Raw genomic sequence first — 13,018 nt, 5'->3', positions numbered from 1 at the left:
ATAACATCCGTGCGGCGTGGGACCGCTGGCTAGGGCGTCGCCGAGCGGGCGCAGACAGGCGCATGAGAAGTCGAGCGCAAGCGTGAGGGCTCAAGCGGTGGGGTGCGCGAAAAAACAGGCGGTGCAAGCTCCATTTCTCTTACGCGTGTGGCACCGTGCCACGCTGGCGCTCCGGATCGGATGTCCATTTTCCCTTTCTCTTGTTCAACGGTTGAATTAAATCAGTTTTTTTTTAAAGAAATTAAATTAAATGAGTTTTGGTTCGACCGATGGTCCACAAAAAGCAAAGCTTGCATCCATATAACTCTTGACAATAGTTTTTCTTTATTTTGAACCATGGGAAATTTAGTATATTTCAAGAATCAAGACAGTGTCCAAGCTGGAATTTCTAGCGGCTTTGTGCGTACACGCAAGAGCAAACATGAGCTCGGCCTCAACCTCAACGCGACACGATCGGGATTTCAGGCTCACGGGGCGTCGGGGCCTTATAAAAATTAGAATGCTTGACCTGGCCCTCCACCGTCCACCTCCATCTCCACCACCTCTGTCCCTCCTCCCATGCCGACTCACCTCCTTTGTCTCCCCTCCGACCCCCCGTTACTGCCTGACACGTTCTTGGCGCTTCGTTTCTCCTCCTCCCATCCCATGACGTTCAGTTAATTTCGTTGGCCTGACAAGTGACAACTCTGTTTCCTGGAGCTTTCATCCTCTGCCACAAGCAGCTCGAGCAGCCAAGAACGCTCCCGGCGTGGCGCGGAGCTGGCAACCGTTGTGGATTTGATCTTCCCTGGGCGCGTCGAGCTCGGCGGCGCCGGGGAAGGCGGTGACGCTAGGTGGTGGGTCTGCGCCAGCGGCGGCCAGGACATGACGACCGCGCGGCAGTGGTGGCGGCGCGCCGCGGCGGCCGTCAAGGACAGGAGGAGCCTGTACCTGACGCGCGTGGCGGTGCTGCGGCCACGGCCAGCCTCCGGGGTGGCCGCGGCGCTGAGGAGCCCCGAGCTGGAGGCGGCCGTGATCCGCGCGACCAGCCACGACGAGCGGTCCGTAGACTACGGGAGCGCGGCCCGTGTCCTGGCGCTGGCGCGCGCGTCGCCGCCGGCGCTGCAGCCGCTCATGTGGGAGCTGGCGCGCCGCGCCGGGCGGACCCGGTGCTGGGCCGTTGCGCTCAAGGCGCTCATGCTCGCGCACGGCCTGCTCCTGCGGTCCGACGCCGCGCCACGCGCGGCGCGCCTGGGCCGCGTCCCCTTCGACCTTGCCGACTTCCGCGACCGCTCGTCGCCGCCGTCCAAGTCGTCGGGCTTCTCCGCCTTCGTGCGCGCCTACTTCCGCTTCCTCGACACCCGCTCCCTCTTCGCCGCGCAGGAGCTAGACGACGACGCCGGTTCCGGTAGCGGCGGCGGCGAGGCGGCCGACGACGGCGAGGACGCGCGGCTGGACTGCGTGACCAAGCAGCAGCACCTGCTGGACCTGCTCATGCAAATCCGGCCGTACGGGGACGGCATGGAGCAGGGCCTCATCCTGGAGGCCATGGACTGCGTCGTCATCGAGATCTTCGAGGTCTACAGCCAGATATGCACGGGCATTGCCCGCTTCCTCGTCGCCGTCCTCGGCTCGGCCCCGACGACGCCGCGGCCACGGCCGGGAGAGACGCTGGCGGCAGCGAGGCGGCGGAGGGGAGTGCAGGGGATGCGGGTGCTGAGGAAAGCCGCGGAGCAGAGCGCGCAGCTGTCGTCCTACTTCGACCTGTGCCGGGGCCTGGGCGTGCTCAACGCCGCCGAGTTTCCGGCCGTGGAGCGCGTCCCGGACGATGACATCAGAGACCTCGAGAAGATCATCATGAACCACGTCGTCGAAGAAAGCGGCAAGGAGGAGGAGAAAGAAACGAAGGCGCTGGTGGTCGCCGTGGAGGAAACCCGACCGGCGTCGAAGACAGTGGTGACAAAAGAGTGGGTGGTGTTCGACGACGACGAACAATGCCGCCGCCGCCGGCGGCGCCAGGCCGGGGCATTTCGGTGGTTACGTGAATCCGTTCGTGGCCGCGCCGTGGGACGCCGTAGCGGGTAGCAGAGACTTGTTAGTTTAGCGCTTGTTTGGTAGCAGAGATGGAAATTGGAATGCCATCTGATCCGTCGGGTTTTTAGCCAAAAATTACTCAAAATTTGTCGTCTATCGATTTGACCTACTATGCATTATTAGCCTGGGTCCGTTCGCTGGTCTAAAACTGGCTGGAAAACACTGTTCCGGCTGAATTGTTGTGAAAAAAAATACTATTTCGGCTGGAAAAAAAGCCAAACAAACTGAATATGGGGTAAGCTAAACAGGGCCAAGAGTAAATCCTTGTAAATATAGATGTACGTCAACGTGAACTGTGAATCACTCCCTAAGTTCCAGTTTTAGGTTTCTCGTGTGTGTGTGTGTGTTTGACAGGTTTGATACTTACTCTTCAGTCACTTTTTGCTCATTTTTTTTTCACTAGACTGTTGATTAAGTCAAATAAAGTACTAGATGCTAGATAGGCAATCAAGGACTTACTCACGCCTAAGCAATCATTGGCGTATTGTGCATTTTCAATCATTCAGAGTAATTCCTTGAGGACACATGGCATGTTAAACTAAAAAATTTAACATTATCGATCATGCATGCACGGTAGGATCACTTTTCATTTGTAAACCAAGTAGGAAATCATTCTAAGCGAAAACCATACGCAGATCAAATGTGTAAGTACTATACAAGATGGTGCTACTCCACCTAGTGCCTAGGTGCGTGCCTAGCACCGATTTTTGAATGAAATTCTAACATCCATCTCTGCCTTCTTCTTCCTCCTCTCTAACCCTACCTTTTCCATCTACCAGCCACGGTCCCTCACCTGTTCCGGCCCTATCCCCCTCTTCTTATCTCTAGGGATTCTTGCCAGTGGTGACCATAGCTCATTGCCATGCTAATCATCAACCTTTAAAAAGAATGCGATTGATCTCTTTTTCTAGCAAAATACAAACATATCATGAAAAGAAGACTATGCAAATAGTAAACAGTCGGTTACCCTTTGTTTAACGTTTAGACCATTATATGCAATAAAAGATGATTTATTCATTTGTAAGCAATGTTGTCCTTAATACTAAATGGTAAACAATCGATCACCTTTTATTTAGCATTTAGGCCATTTGGAGGTGTTTGGATGGAGTTAAAGGTCCAAACGATTTTGAACGGAGTTAAAGGTCTAAACAATCCACAGGACTCAAGAAGCATCTAAGTGTATATTTAACTGTAAAAGGTCTAGATAAGTTTTGATATACGCATGAAACACCACCGTTGCTTGACTAACTTGTAAGCATAAAGACTCTTGTGAGTAGTAGTATACGCAACATGTAATCATATCACAACTAGATTCAGGTTTTTTTGCCGAGTGCCTGAGGCAATGGCCAAATTACACTTGGCAAAGCTTTTGTCGAGTACGGCACTCGCCAAAGAACACACGGTAAAAAATTGATCGGTAAAGACCTCTTTCCCGAGTGTCTTTTATCGGGCACTCGGCAAAGGCTTTGCCGAGAGCCCCGGGGGCACTCGGCAAAGAAAAACGACCGTCATGGCGCCGGCCCCGTTCACGGTGGCTTTGCCGAGTGCCAACCCTGCAGGCACTCGGCAAAGATTTTTTTATTTTTTAAAAAAAAATTCTTTGTCGAGTGCCCCCTGACCGGCGCTCGGCAAAGTTTGATTTTTTTTTAAAAAAAAATCTTTGCCGAGTGTCCTCTGGCCGGCACTCGGCAAAGTTTGATTATTTTTTTAAATTCTTTGCCGAGTGCCCTCTGGCCGGCACTTGGCAAAGTTTGAATTTTTTTTAAAAAAATTCTTTGTCGAGTGCCCTCTGGTCGGCACTCGGCAAAGTTTGAATTTTTTTTAAAATTCTTTGCCGAGTGCCATGGTCATGGCACTCGGCAAAGCTGGAAAAATGGTTTTCTGAGCGTCCATTTTTCTAGCTTTGCCGAGTGCTGTGACCATGGCACTCGGCAACGGGGTCCTTTGCCGAGTGCAACACTCGGCAAAGTGACCCAAAACGGCAATTTTTAAATTTTTTTAAATTCCATCATGACAAATAAATTCATACAAACATATATCACATATATATCTCATCCATCACATATATATTTCATCCATCCACACATCCATCCGCACATATCACATCCATCATAATATATATCACATATATAATAATAAGTGCTCAAGTCCATCTAAATAAATCCATAAGTCCATCAAAGTCCACAAGTGCATCACAAGTATATCACAAGTCCATCACCAAGTGAACAACAAATGAAAAAAAATACAACGTGCACTCATCTCGGCCACTGCGACTGTGGTGAAGGTCCATCATTCGGAGGTGCATGAGGTGGATTATTCAAACCACCGTCAGATGGAGACTGCACAAAGGAGAAAAGATTGCATGTAAAATAAAATTATTTGGATAGCTAATCTAGGAAGGTAGAGGCCATACAAGCAAAGCACAAGCGAAAGTAAAAAACTTTAGTTGCAGCTATAAGACGTAGAGACGGAGGTGGAACCAACAGCCCAGCTGGCAGAGAGAAGCCCACACGTTGCCCAAGCCCTTATAGGAACTCCGTAATGTCCATCAGCCTCTGCGCCTGGGCCTGCCGCTCGGCCCACTCGGCCTCCAGCTGGACCACCATCCTCTGGTGCCCGGCCTCCAGCTCTTGACGTTGCCTCATTTTTTGTTCCAGCTGGGCCTGTAATATTTCACTCTAATGTTTCAGTAATGCAAAGCTAATTAAGGTGTGTAAAGATCAATGTATGACAAGTAAAACAGGAATAACCTCGAGTGCGTCGACCCGGTGCTATGCAGCGGTCGGCCGTGTGTGAATGGGTGGGCTCTTGCTCGTGCTCCGTGCTCGGATCTAGGAGAGAGAGGGAGTAGAGGCCATGTCGATGATGCCGTCGCCAAGCCAGAACCGCCCATGCTTCTTGCCTTGCCCCGCCCTCATGACGGCCTCTCCATCGAAGTCCTAGGTGCTCGGATCATGGTCTAACCCATGGAGCGACCTCGCCACCTCAGTGTACTCACTGATGCGGGAGTGGACGCTCGGGTTCGTGTATGCCTCGGGCGGGTCCTCCAGGTTGAAGGAGACGTCGAACGTTGCCTTGTCCTTGTGGACCATACACCATGCATGGAAGTCCGAGCAAGCCTGGCCACTATGTGACGCTGACTGCGAGAAAGACAGCACGATGATTAGAAATCAGGCAGAACTGAGCGTCACAATAGATAAATGAATTCACGTACCCATGCTTGTTTGTATCCGGCGAGGCTGCGGCTGCCTTGATGGTGTGTTGGACCTTGCATCTGCAAACAACGGCCCCGGGCATCCCTATGCATCTTGAGGTACTCCTCCATGAACCACCTCTCCACCATCATCGTCCAGCACTCGGGATATGTTTGGCACCACCAGGGAATCATCTACACATCATCAAGTATTGGACATATAAGAAGATCAAATTAAACCAACTTAATCTCAAAACGAATCAATATTGATATTCTTCATTTACCTCAAGGTACTGCTCTCGGGTCAGCTGCATCTCTCTTGTGTCTTTCTTGGTTTTCCTCTCTCCAAGCTTCGACCCGTAGTAGGTTACGATGGCCTAGATGCGCACCTCATGATGCATGTCGGTGATGAGTTTTTTACATGCTTTGGTAGTCACCTGCTCCACCCTGGCCTCAAATCCCTCCTCGCATCTATAATAAGTCTGTATACAAAAGCGATGTATCTATTCATTATTTCAAGAAAAGTCCAATGAATGTGACGTATTGAGCAATGTTGTGCAAGGGAGACTTACCCAAAACTCTGCCTTCACCCACGCCGCCTTGTTGGGGTACTCTACATCGGTGGCGACGGCGTAGTGGTCAAACGAGTAGGCTAGCTCCGTCTTCGATGCGTACGTGACAATGCCGGGGAAGTGTTGCCTGCACAGAAGACCTAGGATGTTGTTGACTAGCCGTGCGCAACCACCCAACACAACCACCCAGTTCCTGCACAAGTGATTAAGAAAAATTATTAGTTTTTTTCATCATATCATATGAAGTAGTGGTGATAACATATAAATTTACTTACTTTTGTCCTTCGGGGTGAATCACTGGGCGTTGGTGAGGAAGCGGAACCTGTGGGAGGCTCGTGGGACCTCGCAAGTAGACACTCGAAGAGGAGTCGGAGGAAGCGGAACCCGAGCCTGCCGCCTTCAACTCGTCATCCTCGTGCGGCCCCTCCTCCTCGTTCGTCTACCGAACCAGCTCATCGCCCGACTCATCCATGGGCGCCACCTCCTCCTCCGGCTCCTCCTGATGCGGTGTGGGAGGAGACGACCCCCTCCTACGTCTGGCGGTCCTCCTCCTCCTCCTGTCTGATCCCTCCGCCGCCCCCTCCGCCTCCTCCTGCAGCCGGCGTGGTCTTTGGTAAATCGAGTTCACGGACCTATGACGGTCGCCCGCCATCTTTGTTCAATCACCTGCAATAAAAAAGAAAAATAAGATGTAATTAGAAATAGGTGCAAAAATGAACAAAACATAATTACAAAAAACATAGTAATACATGTATTAAAAATATTTGCAAAAATAAACAAAACATAATTATAAAAAACATAGTATTACATGTATTAGAAATAATCTTCATGATTGAGATTAGCTGGATCATAGGTCTCGTCATCACTATCAACATTGTCCAACTCATCAACACTATCCGAAGGAGGAATGTTGTCTTCATTGTCATTGCCTAAATGTAATCACTCAAGCATTTGTATGTCCTTCAGATTTCACACCTCGTCTCCAGCGTCCTCATCATTATCCCTTTCATTGTCTACTTTCATTCCTATCTCTTCGGTTAAGTCTATGTTAAACCTCCCTTGTAGGCCCTCTTCTTGATAGAACTCTCCATCATATGTATTTAGGTTGAAGTTGTAATCTTCATCGTTTGGGACAGGTAGTTTACCGTGTGGCGATACCTTGTGCACAATAGATCAACCCTTAAGATGCTCGGCGTCTTTGCACGCGTATGACGTATAATAAATCTGGACAGCCTGTTGAGCCACAATGTAGACATCTTTTCCTGGATAGACTGAATCCTGTTGAATCTTGACTAGCCCAAGCTTAGGGGTCCATCTCTTTACTCTAGGATAAAACCAGTGGCATTTGAATATGACAGGAGTAAGAGGTTTGTAACCATAGAATGATAGTTCGTAGATTTCTTCAATTCTTCCATAATAGTCGAGTCCATCAGTGTCGGGCGTAACAACTCCGTTGTTTGTGGTTTTTCGATTGGGCCGACTCTGCTCGTAGCTTGCTGTGTGAAAATGATATCCATTCACGTCATAACCGGTAAATGACTTGACCCTAATGGCATAGCCGTTTACAACCTGTCTCAGCTCGTCACTTATAGGTGCATTAGTTTGAGCTTTCTGTTTGAACCAACAAATGAAATCGGGGCTCCCTGGTTCCGCACCCTGTGAAAGAAGGGTATCATTTTCTTGCGGGATAGGTTGCCTTGATCCATGCCAGGATTGACAAAGAAATTCCCTGTACCAACGAGAAACAAGGGGGTTGGACGAAGAAAGAAGGACATACGGCAAAATGAAACAAGTTCATTCAGAACTTATCCAATGAACGGTTGCACCTTGACAAGGTTGGTCAACACATATAGCATGATACTACGCCACTCTTCATTTTTCAATTGCTTAGTGGTCGATGCACTTGTGCTTCTGAGTTGCCCTTGGAAAAGGATGCGGTTCGATTCATTTTCGCCTGCATTGTAACGAGGGGGTGGATTATAAATGCTAGAAAGTTTCTCAGTGTAGTATTTCTCTGTGAAGTTTGACACCTCTTCTAGAATGTATGCCTCTGCAATGGAAGCCTCAATTTTGGCTTTATTTCTACATTTTTTGCGAAGAGTCTTCAGACATCTCTCGATTGGATAGCACCAACAGTTCTGCATGGGCCCCCCATCCGTGCCTCATACGAGAGGTGCATAATCAAATGTTGCATCGATAAGAAGCCAGGTGGAAAGATCTTCAACTTATAGAGCAACACGGGTGCCACTTTTTTCAAGTCATCAATGACGGTTCGAGAGAGCTCCTTGGCACAAAGCTGGTGGAATAAGTAGCTCAACTCTACCAGCACTTACCAGACATGCTCCGAGACATAGCCTCGAACCATCGCTAGAAGAAGCCACTGAATCCATATGTGGTAGTCATGACTCTTTATCCTGTTGACTCATAGAGTGCCTAAGTTCACTCCCCTCTTTAGATTCACTGCATACCTATCAGGGAACATTAGCGTCTTGATCCACTCAAGTACTTCTCTCCTTTGGTCCTTTTTCAAGACGAAATCGGCCTTAGGCCTTCTCCAGGTCTTGCCACAACTAGGAGGCTGCATCTCTTGATTTGGTCTATCGTACAATGTTGCCAGGTCCACTCTAGCCTTAGGGTTGTCCTTAGACTTTTTAGTGTCCATGAGTGTTGCCCAAAGTGCCTCGGTGACATTCTTTTCAGTGTGCATTACATCAATGTTATGTGGTAGAAGAAGGTCATCGAAATAGGGGAGCCTCGTCATGCCCGAGATATGAGTCCACATATGTTGCTCACCATATCCCACAAAACCACCTTCTTCATTGGGCACGAGAGCATCTATCTGAGCATGAACCTTGGCACCAGTCATCATCCACGGTGCAGGGTTTGTCACTTTGACACCTTTCGTAAAGTTCTTGATGTCTTGTCTGAATGGATGGTCAAGAGGTAGGAATTGACTATGTCTGTCGAACGATGAATACTTGCCACCCTTCTACAATCAAATGAACCTCACACCTTCCTTGCATATTGGGCATGGGAACTTCTCGTGAACACACCAGGCGCAGAATATCCCATACGCCAGGAAGTCATGCAGGGAGTAGTGGTACCAAACATGCATTTTGAAGGTTGTCTTTGTAGCTCGATCGTATGTCCATACCCCTTCGTCCCAAGCACGGACCAATTCATCAAACACAGGCTCCATGAACACACCCATATTACTCCCTGGGTGTCTAGGAATTATCAATGACAAGAATACGTTATGTCGTTGAAAGGAGACACCGGGGGGGGAGATTAAGGGGGATAACGAAGATGGGCCAACATGTGTATGGGGCAACCATCATTCCATAAGGATTGAACCCATCTGTTGCCAGTGCAACATGTACATTACGAGCCTCGTCTGCTTTGTCATGATGTTTGTCATTAAAGCGGATCCAAGCTTCACCATCGGATGGATGTACCATCTTGTCAGGATTGTACCGTTTGCTATTTTTGTGCCATGTCATCTGTTCATGGATTCCTCGACCATGTATAGCCGTTGGATCCTCGGTAGGAACGAAAGGTACCGTAGGATTTTCACGGGGATCGTAAATTGCCTCTTCTGGCCATCATCAGAGTCTACCTCTAGGTACCTGGAGGATTTACACTTTGGATAGAACTTTACATGCTCGTGTTCTTTCCTAAATAGGACGCACCCCTTTGGACAAGCATGTATATGCTCATACGGCATCTTAAGTGCACGAAGGAGTTTCTGTGACTCATACATGCTCTTTGGCAGAATGTGGCCCTCCGGAAGCAGGGTGCCAATCACAGTCAACATCTTATCGAAGCCAGGTCCACTCAAGTTTAACTCGGACTTCAACTCCATTAAGCGTCCAATGGCATCTAGTTGAGACACCGTTGACCGATCATGAAGGGGTTTTCTGTGCCAAGTCCATCATGTCGTAGAACGCCTGTGCGGCTGCCTCCATCTCTTCCTTCTCATGTCCCTCATCAAACTGTCCTTGGTGAAAGTCATCTAACATGTCTGCTACCCCGGCATCAGCATCAAAAGCCTCCACATGTGGTCTCACCACCTCCTCTCTCATACGATGGGCTTCACCATGGTGGACCCACCGGGTGTAGTCCGACGTAAATCCATTCTTCACAAGATGTTTACCTATTTCCACCATGTTTATCCTTCCCTATTTTCACATTTGCTACAGGGACACAAAACTAGGCATTGTTCTTTAGCAACCTTGCCAAATGCACTATTCAAGAAAGCATCGGTCTTGTTCATCCATTCCGTGGTGTAATCACTCTGACTTCTCTAGCCCATGTACATCCACTAATGGTCATCCATTCTCTAACATATGTATCAGCGAGTAATGTAACCATCAATTGCATCTACATGGTGTTTCTACCGTCTAATAGGTGAGGATAGGTCCTAATCCCACCCGCAGATGTGTAGATGAGGTTAGTTTCCATGCTCTACTCCTATCCGAGACAGAATTTTGGTAGCACCTCTCCGCTGTTCTCTAGATACACGTCCTTCCAAAGAAGAGTGCGTATCCGGAGAACAATAGGGAGGTGATGTTGAAACTCTGTCTCGGACCGAAGCAGACCATGGAAACTAACCCATCTACGTATCCGTGGGCTATCCAAAAAACGTGGACAATCCGAAACAGATACGGTCATAGATATGCAAAGATCTGCATACCTCCAACCGTATCTCTTTCGAACGGGAGACGCCTAACTGGGTTACACGATCTACGACCATGATACAAAAAGAGGGGTTATACCTAGGGTGGCGGCGGAGTCAGGCTAGCGGGCCATGGCGGGTCGGTGCAGTGGCGAGGCGACGCGGTGCAGGCAGACCGGCACGGCGACGGGAACTTCGACTCGGCTCCAACGGGCTCTTCTCTACAAAAATGGAACAAAATACTGTCATTTAAAAAAATTCGGCAGAACCTCCCCTGCATGGTGAGGTTTCCAAAACCTGCAAAAAACAACGGCACGATGGCTGACAAGCACATATGTCTCAAGAGAAGCCTTGTAGTTTGAATATCAATCCATGCAAAAGAATATATCCAAGTAGTACCACTACTTCTACTACTACTTCCACTATTGCTACTACTACTACTACCACTAGTTCTACTACTACTACTACTACCACTATTGCTACAACTACTACCACTAGTTCTACTACTACTACTACCACTACTTCTACTACTACCACTAATTCTATTACTACTACCACCACTAGTTGTACTACCACTACTTCTATTACTACTACTACCACTAGCACTACTAGTACAACTAATACTACTACAACTATCACTACCACGACAACAACAAGAGAGAAGGCATACCTGACGGGCGCCGGGGATAGGGTCGGGCGGCGTCAGGGTCGGAGTCGGGGTCGTCGGAGTCGGGCACGGGCGGTGTCGGGGCGGGCGGTCCACGGGGCATGGCCGGGGGCAGGGCCGGCGCGACCGGGAGCAGGGCCGGCGTGGCCGAGGGCAGGGCGCGGCCACGCGTAGGGCCGGCCAGGGCAGTGGTTTGTAAGCATCGTACATGACAACGTGCACCAAACCTTCACAAATTTTTATCATAGCCTCCACATACGATATCACGATATCTCAACAAGTTTCATAATTTTAAGACTTCGTTTGCTTTTTATAGAATTTAAAAACACTTCGCACGCAAGTTCGCGGTCATGTTTCGTGAACAAGATGTCCGAAATTTCGGGTCCGTTCCTGGATACGGCCTCACACTACACTCAGTAACATGACTATCATTTTTTGAATCATTAAATTCCATTATTCGTACCACGTGCAGTTCAAATTTATATTTTTCAAAAAATTCAAGTAAACGAAATAAAGTAACTAAATATATAAAAAAGCCACAAAAAATCCCTAAATTCTAACTAGGAGTTCTTGGTACTTTAAAAGGGCTGCACAAAATATTTGGAGGTCAAAAACAAAAAAAAACTTTACCGAGTGCTGGGGCATGGCACTCGGCAAAGGGGGTCTTTGCCGAGTGCCAAGAATAAGGCACTCGGCAAAGAGGGTTTTGGATTTTTTTTAAAAAAAATATCCTCTTTGCCGAGTGCCTTCACAGGGGCACTCGGCAAAGACATTTTGAAAAAAAATTCTTTGCCGAGCGCCGTGTCAGGGGCACTCGGCAAAGTATTTTTCAAAAAAAATCTTTGCCGAGTGTCAGATCTAGGACACTTGGCAGTGCCTAACAGCATGCACTCGGCAAAGAAGGCCGTGGCCGAACACCGTTACGCGAGGCAGCCTATGCCGAGTGCCGCGCTTTTGCCGAGAGCCTGGCACTCAGCAAAGAAGTTCTTTGTCGAGAGCCTTTTTTGCCGAGTGCCCGGCACTCAGCAAAGAATTCTTTGTCGAGTGCAATTCTTTGCCGAGTGCGGCACTCGGCGAAGAAGGTCTTTGCCGAGTGCGGCACTTGACGAAAAAGGCCATTGCCGAGTGTCCGATTTTTTGACACTCGGTAAAACAGTTTGCACTCGACAAAGATCCTGTTTCCAGTAGTGTATAGGATTAACTTGTAAGTACAATTCAGTGTCTGGTAATGCATTGCGGACTGTTCGACGCAGGATGTCTTGTAAGTACAACCAACAAGTGCCTAGTTCAGTGCGGGCGAGGCATGCTGTTATTCTACCATCAGGGACCTACATACTCGTTATATTATATCTTGCTTTGTCGACGCATGATTTTGAGCTATATATATACGGCCCAAGCTTGTATCCTCTTGTATTCTTTACTCCTGTATCCCGCCTTGCACATTAATGCATGACTTTGACATTGTTCCTTTTGTCACCAGATGCCATCGCTCTACCACCTGCTATACAGGTTACATGTTACTTTATATTAGTGTTGCCTAGTTGGTGTTATGATCTCTAGTTCAGGGTCAAAACCTGATGCAAGCATATGGATCGATTTGCTTCTCTTACTAATTGCATACTATGTGCCAGTCATCCCCATTATTGGATATGTTGTATTGTTCGATAGTCATCTCTTTATGTTTTTTATTTATAGAATGGGCATCATATTGGCGATTCGTCTACATTATTATTTGAGAGGAAGAAAGAAAAAGTTACATTAACCATTCTCTTGTATCGGTTTTTATATTCTGATTTTTTATATTAATAACTCTTTCAACTATCATCCTGAACTTAGTT

At 48.2% G+C, this 13,018-nt stretch overlaps 1 pseudogene; it reads left to right on the top strand.

Annotated features, from left to right (window-relative positions):
• The first annotated feature begins 528 nt into the window (after window positions 1-528).
• LOC136473109 (putative clathrin assembly protein At1g25240) lies at window positions 529-2,454 on the top strand (annotated as a pseudogene).
• Window positions 2,455-13,018: the final 10,564 nt, after the last annotated feature.

The sequence above is a fragment of the Miscanthus floridulus genome, chromosome 8, assembly GCF_019320115.1.
Source record: "Miscanthus floridulus cultivar M001 chromosome 8, ASM1932011v1, whole genome shotgun sequence".
In the NCBI taxonomy this organism is placed as follows: Eukaryota; Viridiplantae; Streptophyta; class Magnoliopsida; order Poales; family Poaceae; genus Miscanthus; species Miscanthus floridulus.
The sequence above is the reverse complement of the archived record's forward strand: the minus strand, read 5'-3'. Positions and strand labels throughout refer to the sequence as shown.